The 8,765-nt window shown below is 46.4% G+C and overlaps 1 pseudogene; it reads left to right on the forward strand.

The window, feature by feature from the left end:
- Positions 1-5,745: 5,745 nt before the first annotated feature.
- Positions 5,746-6,431, forward strand: LOC114900954 (annotated as a pseudogene).
- The last annotated feature ends 2,334 nt before the right edge of the window (positions 6,432-8,765 follow it).

The raw sequence follows: 8,765 nt of genomic DNA on the forward strand, positions 1-8,765 counted from the left end.
CTAGAGTGTACATTCTATTTCAAGCCTGGAAAGTCCCAGCTCCTAGCATGATGCCTGGCATATAATCTGTGGCAATAAATAGTGGTTGACTGAATGGATGGAATCAGTCACTGGTTAATCCGGGCTACAGTGTTAGTCACTCCTGTCCCCTCTCTAAACACCTCCCCACCGCTGAACAGCAACAACAAATGACTTTCTCAGCACTGCTGTGTACAGCTGTGCAGTGAGTCCACTGCACAACTCCAAGAGGTGCCATTTGCATAGACTGGCATGTAAGTGATGCCTCCTGAAGTTGTGGGACATGGTGCACCTGTGAAGCAGTTTCTTCTTTCAAGCTTAGGGGAACCAAAGCCACATTGAGAGTGAGAGGGGTCAGGGAAGGGACTCTCCCAATCCAGACACTGCAGGCCTCCCCCTCCCTGCTCCTTTCTAATTCCTAAGGCCTCTTCCTTTGATCCTCTCTAACTTGGACTTGAGGTGACTTAGCCAAATCTGACCAATTACTCTGTTCCTGGACTACAGAGTTTAGGACTTGCAGTATGATTTTGGGCAAGCCCCAGAACTTCTTTGGGTCTCAGTTTCCCCATCTAAGAAATGAATAAATGTGTAGGGAGCAATTCTTTTTTCTTTTTTTAAGATTATTGAAGTATAGTTGATTTACAGTATTGTGTTAGTTTCAGGTGTACAGCAAAGTGATTCAGTTATATATATATATATATATATATATACATATACTTTTTTCATATTCTTTTCCATTATAGGTTATTATAAGATAGAATGTAGTTCCCTGTACTATACAGTAAGTCCCTGTTGTTTATCTATTTTATGTATAGTAGGGGAACAATTCTTGATGGGACCTTACAGGAATAAAAGGTTGAAGGAATGCATCCTTACAGGATGTGGCATTCTCGGAGGGGACAAATCCCCCCATCCTGCCCAGTTCTGACTGGCCCCTCATGCCCTCGGACCCTCAACTGAGTTCAGGGGGCAGCATCCTGGAATGGAAGGAACCTGTGTGGGGAAAAGGAGATCTGGTCTGATAGTAACCTGACTCTGATTATAACCGCTGTGGTATGCTACTGAGCCAGCCATAGCTCTGCCTGGGCCTCAGTTCAGGTCTCTGTAGAATTTATTACGTCTCTGTAAATTTGGATACTTAGGCCAGATCAGTGAGTGTCAAATGCTAGACCGAGCCTTTTCTTTTTCTCTTTAACTTCTATAATTTATTTTTAATAAATGTATTTATTTATTTTTGGCTGCATTGGGTCTTCATTGCTGCACACGGGCTTTCTCTAGTTGCGGCGAGCGGGGGCTACTCTTTGTTGCAGTGCGCGGGCTTCTCATTGCGGTGACTTCTCTTGTTGTGGAGCATGGGTTCTAGGCACGTGGGCTTCAGTAGTTGTGGCATGCGGGCTCGGTAGTTGTGGCTCGAGGGCTCTAGAGCGCAGCCTCAGTAGTTGTGGCGCACGGGCTTAGTTGCTCTGCGACATGTGGGATCTTCCCGGAGCAGGGATCGAACCTGTGTCCCCTGCATTGGCAGGCGGATTCTTAACCACTGTGCCACCAGGGAAGTCCCAACTTCCATAATTTTTGTTTTACTCTTTCTGATTACAAACATCACATATGTTCATGAAAGTTCAGACAGTACCAAAAAAGTCATGTACCAAGTGAAATCCAACCCTTATTGAGAATCACTGCTAACTCACTGCTAACATTTTGGGGGTGGGGTGGGGCATAACTTTTAATTCTGATATAATTTCAAATTTACAAAAAAAGTGGCAAGAATAGTATGAAGACTCTGGTATAGTTTTTACTCAGATTTATCAATTATATACATATTGTCCCTTTTGCTTTATTTCTCTTTCTCTGTATACACGTGTATGTGTGTGACTGTGTATGTGTGTATAATTTCTTCCCAAACTGTTTGAGCATAAGTTGAGACAAGTGCCCTTTTACCTCCAAATGCTTCAGGGTATATTTCCTAAGAACAAGAACGTTCTCTTACCATGTAAGACTTACAAAACCCCTGCAGTTAACAAAATCAGGAAACATCATTGATGCAGTACCATTACATAGTCTACAGTCTATGTTCAAAGTCAGTTGTGTCATGACCTTTACATAGACTTCCTGTGAAAGCAGAAAAATCCAGATGATATACTGAGGTTTCCTTAAAGCTAACATATATTTAATTTTAAGGATTGTGCTTACTGTATTCTCAAATTGCCCTCTCCCCTCTCCTGCTTTTTGTTTGTGTGTTTGTCTTTTTGGTGTTTAAGATGTCCCTGCTTTTATAAAATGATGGTGAGAGCAGAACGTGGTTTGTTTATTTGCTTTTGAAATTCTTGGCAAAACAAAAAGTGGGTGAACCTATGTTAGTCTTCAAATTTCTTTTGCAGGGATTCCCAGGGTATGGTTCCCCAGTGCCAGTGCTCTCTGATTCCAGGTGAGTCAGACCACCATAGACTTTCCTGAAGCCTATTTGAGAGCATTTTCCTAATACTGGGAGTGGAGGACAGGACAGGCAGCCACAGGGAGCAAATGGTATCTCACCCAGCAGAGTGCACCTTTATCCTTTCCATGGCTCTCCAGCATCTGTTTGGAGCATCCCCTACCTTGTGAGTCTTCCAGGGAGGCAGAGCCCTCCTCCTGCTCTCCTAGAAACCAGACCTCACTTTCCCAGCCTCCTTTGCAGTTGCAGTGCAGGCATGTGACCTGGCTCAGCCAATCAGATGCAACCACCTAGGAACTCTGACTCTTAAGCAGGTGATACAAAGGAGTAGAGATGGGATGTATCTGACAGAATTGGCAACAGCAGCAGGAAGAGTTTTCAGAGGCAGTGGAGCCTCAGGGCCAGTTGCACCGCTGTCTTCCCTGGTCTCACCCTGAGATGTGATCTGGGCTGGGGTTCTGGCTGTGATCTGGTGCTCCTTGGTTCCTGAGCCAGCCCGAGGAGTCTGTCAGTGTTCTGTTGCTTGCAACCAAGAAGTGAGTATTACGGGAATGGAGAGGGGCTGGGGCCTGGAGCGTGGACATGTCGGGACTTGGTGAGTAGTGATTCCATGGGATGGGCAGCCACAGAGAAATCTAGTTTCCTCATCTGGAATGTGGATGGGACATCTTGTCTAGGTGCTATGTGGGATAGCCCGGACAGGAAGTGCTGCGGGTGAGGGGTAGGAGGGATATGAGAGGAGAGATCCTGGAGCCTGAGGATGAGGCTGGGAGGAGGGAGATGAGCTCAAGGAAGGAGTGGGGGGGTGGGCTTTGTAGGAGGAGACAGCCAATCTGGGTCACATGGCTCCATCTGCCCCAAATAGTTTTTGACCCTTTTCTATGCACCAGGCAGTATATTGGTCAATAAAGCAGTTTGGGGATGGGTATTTTTATCCTCATCTTACACATAAAAGGTGATACAGAGAGATGAAACAGCTTGTACAAGATCAGAAAAGCAGAAAGGGACTGAGCCAAAATTGAAGTCTGGGTCTAACTCTTACACTGATGCCTTTTTAAAAATTTTTTATTTTTTAAATTTGGCCACACCACGCGGCTTGTGGGATCTTAGTTCCTGGACCAGGGATCGAACCTGGGCCCCCTGCAGTGGAAGCATGGAGTCCTAACCACTGGACCACCAGGGAATTCCCTACACTGATGCTCTTAAGAACCTAAACAGGGGAAAAAGGAAACAAAAAACCAAACCCTAAACAGATGCTCAGATGAGGGAACAAAGTCTCTGCCTCAGTCCCTGAGTTTTTATATACTTCCAGTGAGTACTTTAAGTAAAATGCAGTATACTCGCTTAAGTACTTTGTGAGGCAATATAACTGAGTAACAGAATCTAGGGACCCAGCTCACTTTGTGAATACCAGTTCTTTCCTCCTCTTCCCCTACTTGTAAAAAAGCTGGGTCCCATCGAATGAGCTCCAGCACACACAGTTGGTTGCCTATCCAATGGGCCTTCTCTCTCCCACTACCCTCTCCTCCCCACCCGCTGAGCCTATGTTGGTTTTCGGTGTTGCTGCTTCTCCTTCTGGGCTCAGAGTTAGTACTGAATAGTGGCATTATGTCCCTTGCTTGTGATAGATTCAGGCATGGGATGTGACTCAACTCTGGCCAATGCACAGTGAAGAGCAGTCTTCTGGGGGCTTCTGAGAAAAATTTTCCTTGATCTTAAAATGGGACACAAGAATGAAATGTTTCCTGGGGTTTTGTTTTGTTTTTGTTTTTGTTTTTTTGATGCTGTGGACATTGTGTGACAATGTGATGTCTGGGTGGGAGCAGCCATCTTGTGACTGTCAGGTGAGCTAGCCAAGGACAAGGCAACACGCTGAGAATGGCAGAGGGGAAGGAAAAAAGGAAATAATCTGGGTCATTGATGATGGTGTTGAGCTGCAGGATTAACCTCTCCTGAAGTTACCACTCCTCTGGACTTCTTTTTTTTTTTTTTTTTTTTTTTGCGGTACGCGGGCCTCTCACTGTTGTGGCCTCTCCCGTTGCGGAGCACAGGCTCTGGACGCGCAGGCTCAGCGGTCATGGCTCACGGGCCCAGTCGCTCCGCGGTATGTGGGATCTTCCCGGACCGGGGCACGAACCGGCGTTCCCTGCATTGGCAGGCGGACTCTCAACCACTGTGCCACCAAGGAAGCCCCGGACTTCTTGTTCCATGAGATAATACACTTTCCTTAACTGTCTAAGCTAACTGAATAGAAGTTCTCTGTTTCTGGCCGCTGAAAACATCTTTACTGATGTATGAGATCAAAAGAATAAACACCCAACATACTAATTTGATATGCTAATAGCTGACAGCTATGACAACAGCATTGGCTAAATGAGGAAAACCTGTTTCCTTGACCAAGCGAGGCCCTGAGAAGTCCTTTCTCTGCTCGTTCAGAGGGGAGAGAGTGTGGCAGCCTGAGGCCCTGCACTCTGCATCTTGTCCAGGCATGTAGGAGGCCTCCTATCAGAGGAGAGGTCCACTCCTGGCCAGCCGAAATTCTGACTCCCATTTCCTGTAGGGTCAGCAGAGGAAAGCAGCTTTATTTACTGAGGCAGGATGGAAAACAGATGTCTAAGCACCCCGCTGGGCCCAGGCTCACCCTGGACAGAGGCCCGGCCTGTTCTCAGCCCTGACCCACCCACCAACCCCTTGCTCCCCACATCGAGTCCAGATGTGGCTTCTTCCAAGCTCTATAATAATTTTGGTTTGTTGCACCTAAGTAACCTACGCCCCCTCTAGCTCAACCCTCAACTCTCCAAAGAGAATAGGAGTAACACTATGAAACATTTGTGAGGAAGGCGGGGTGGGGCAGAGAGGAATGTGGACTTGAGAAGCAGGGCAACGTGGGTTCAACCACAGCCTGGTCTCATGTTAACTGTGTGATTTCAATCGTTGTATCAGTCAGCAACTGCTGTGTAACAAGCCACCACAAAACTCAGTGGCTCAAAAACAGCAACTGTTTATTTGCTCATGGATCTAAAGTTCGGGCGGGGCTTGGTGGGACAGACAGCTCATGTATTCTCCATGTTGTGTCGCGTTTGGTGAGTGAGGTCCGATGGGACCATGGGGCACGTGTGTAAGTGGAGGACATCAGCGTGATCTGTGTGACCACCCTGCTCCTTGCTTCCCTGTCCCCGCGTAGATAGTTCCTCTTCCTTCCTCAACAGCGAGCTGAAGGCAGAGAGCATTGGCAGAATGTGTGCATATCAAGAAGAGAAGCTCTTCCCACAGGCGGCCTGAAGTCATCTCGGAAAATGGTTCACTATTCACTTGACCCAGAAAACCCCACAAAATCATGTAAGTCAAGAGGTTCAAATCTTCTTGTTCATTTTAAGAACATCCGTGAAACTGCCCAGGCCATCAAGGATCTGAAGGATGTCACTCTTCAGAAGCAGTGCGTGCCACTCCGTCGTTACAGTGGTGGGGTTGGTAGGTCTGCCCCAGCCAAACAGCGGGACTGGATGCAGGGTCAGTGGCCCAAAGAGAGTGCTGAATTTTTGCTGCACATGCTTGAAAATGCAGAGAGTACTGCTCTGTTGAAGGGTTTAGATGTAGACTCTTGGGTCATTGAGCGCATCCCGGTGAACAAAAGCCCCAAGATGCCCCGGCTGAACTTGCAGAGCTTCTGGTTTGATGAACCCCACATGAGCTCACCCGTGAGCTCACATCGAGATGATTGTTATTGAAAATGAGCACATTGTTCCTAAAACAGAAGAGGAGGTGGAAAAGAAGAAAAAGATATACCGGATGAAATTGAAGAAGCAAAACATACGGCCTGGGAATAAGTTCAGCATAAAGTAAATGCAAATAAAAGTAAAAGCAGAAAAAAAGAGAAATAAAAGTTGAGTCAGTTTTGTGCAGTGTTTCCACTGTTCTGGTAAGAATGAAATACATATGCATATATGAGCTATGAAATAGGAATTGCATAATTTTGGTGATTCCACATGGGAGTTAAATGCTCTCATATTTGCATTTAAAAGTGGCCTTGAGGGACTCCCCTGGTGGTCCAGTAGTTAAGAATCTGCCTTCCAATGCAGGGGACCTGGTTCGATTGGGGAGCTAAGATCCCACATGCTGCAAGGCAGCTAAGCCCACGCACTCTAGAGCCCGCGCGCCACAATGAAAGATCTCGCATGCCGCAACTAAGACCCGATGCAACCAAATAAATAAATATTTAAAAAAATAAAAAATAAAACTGGCATTGAATACAGTAAGTTCCCTACACACGAACGAGTTCCGTTCCGAGAGCACGTTCGTAAGTACGATTTGTTAAGTCCAACAAAGTTAGCCTAGGTACCCAACTAACACAATCGGCTTGAATATACCCACTATATGTGCTGTAAGGTAATAGGTTTATAATACTTTTCACACAAATAATACATAAAACACAAGCACAAAAAATAAAAAAGAAAACATTTTTAATCTTACAGTACAGTACCTTGCAAAGTATAGTAATACATTACAACAGCAGGCATCCAGGGGCTGGCATCGAGTGAACAGGCAAGAAGAGTTACTGACTGGAGGAGGGAGGGGGGCGGCAGATGGTAGAGCTGAAGGGTCATTGGCAATAGGAGACGGAGGGCAAGCTGCAATTTCACTCACGCCTGACATTGATGGAACGCACGTTCGCGTCTTTGAAAGTTCGCAACTTGAAGGTTCGTTCGTATGTAGGGGACTTACTGTAACATAAAGTTGAACAGTAAAATTCATGCTAATATTTAAACTTTTTCTTAGAACATTAAGCAGCAAAAAATGATGAGGGAAACTATGGAAGAAAAGAGAGCTTTATATTTTATTATTATTTAATGGAAATGCATTTATTTATTTATTTTATTTTACTTTTGGCTGTGTTGGGTCTTCGTTTCTGTGCGAGGGCTTTCTCTAGTTGCGGCAAGCGGGGGGCCACTCTTCATCACGGTGCGCAGGCCTCTCACCGTCGTGGCCTCTCTTGTTGCGGAGCACAGGCTCCAGACGCACAGGCTCAGTAGTTGTGGCTCACGGGCCCAGCTGCTCCGCGGCATGTGGGATCTTCCCAGACCAGACCTCGAACCCGTGTCCCCTGCATTAGTAGGCAGATTCTCAGGGAAGCCCACCAGGGAAGCCCAGCTTTATATTTTAGTACCAATAACAACATTTTGTCCTGCTTTTTGAACAAGGGGACCCACATTTTCATCTTCTTTGGACCCTGCAAATTATGTACCTGGTCCAGGGGCCGGTTCTCTTAAGGCCTAGACCAAAACTGACACAGCAGAACTTTTGCACATTCTGTTGGTCAAAGCAAGTCACAGGACCAGACTGGAGTCAAGGGGGAAGGGAAACAGACTCCAAGTCTTGAAGAGAGGGGCAGCATTCGATACAGAGATGGGAGGAATTATTGGTGACCATCTTTGAGGCCATAGGTATTAACCTTTCTGATCCTTAGGCTTATTATCTGTAAAATGGGAACAATTCTATTAATATTTACTTCCCAGGGTTGTTTGAGAATAAAGGAATATTTATTGTGGTTATAGTTCCTGGAACATGGCGATGGCTCACTCAGGGTTGGTCCTTCCTATTCTTTAATCTTGCTTTATAGATGCTTACCTATTTGCTATTTCATTCATTCATGCATTCATTCACTCACTCACTCAGTATTTATTGAGTCCTATGATCCAGGTACTGCTCTAGGAGTAGGGGTCATAGCAGAGAATAAAACAGACAGAAGTCTCTGCCCCTTGGATTTTACACTTTGATATGAGAGACAGACAAAAAGTATTATCAAATAAGTGGCATGTTCAGTGGGGAAAGATGCTAAGAAGAAGAAAAAGCAGGGGAGGGGGATAGAGAGTGCTGAGCTGGGGGCTGCAGCGTTAGCTGGTGTGGCCATGAAGGCCTCGCTAAGAGGATGTCGTTTGAGTAACTCCTGAAGGCAGGGTCCTGAGGACATGCCAGGCAGAGGGGAAAGGCCAGAGCAAAGGCTCTGAGAGGGGATGTCTGGGTGTCTGTTGAGCAGTGAGGGCCCAGAGAAGCTGGAGTTGAGAGCAAGAAGGGAGATAAGGGAGGGGAGGGCAGCTCTCCACGGACCATTGTAAGGACTTTGCCTTTTACTGTGGATGAGATGAAAACATACTGGCAGGTTTGGAGGGGAGGGTCAGTAGCTGCAGGTGGACCACAGGCTGCGTCAGGAAGCAGGAGAGGAGGCAGGGAGGCCAGTGGGTGGTGGCCTGGCCAGGGTGGTCACCTGGAGGTGAGAGAAGTGGTCGGACTCTGAACAGTTTTTTGGAGGCAGAGCAGA

Source organism: Monodon monoceros, unplaced genomic scaffold (genome assembly GCF_005190385.1).
Source record: "Monodon monoceros isolate NGI ecotype Baffin Bay Population unplaced genomic scaffold, NGI_Narwhal_1 Super_Scaffold_19, whole genome shotgun sequence".
NCBI lineage: Eukaryota > Metazoa > Chordata > Mammalia > Artiodactyla > Monodontidae > Monodon > Monodon monoceros.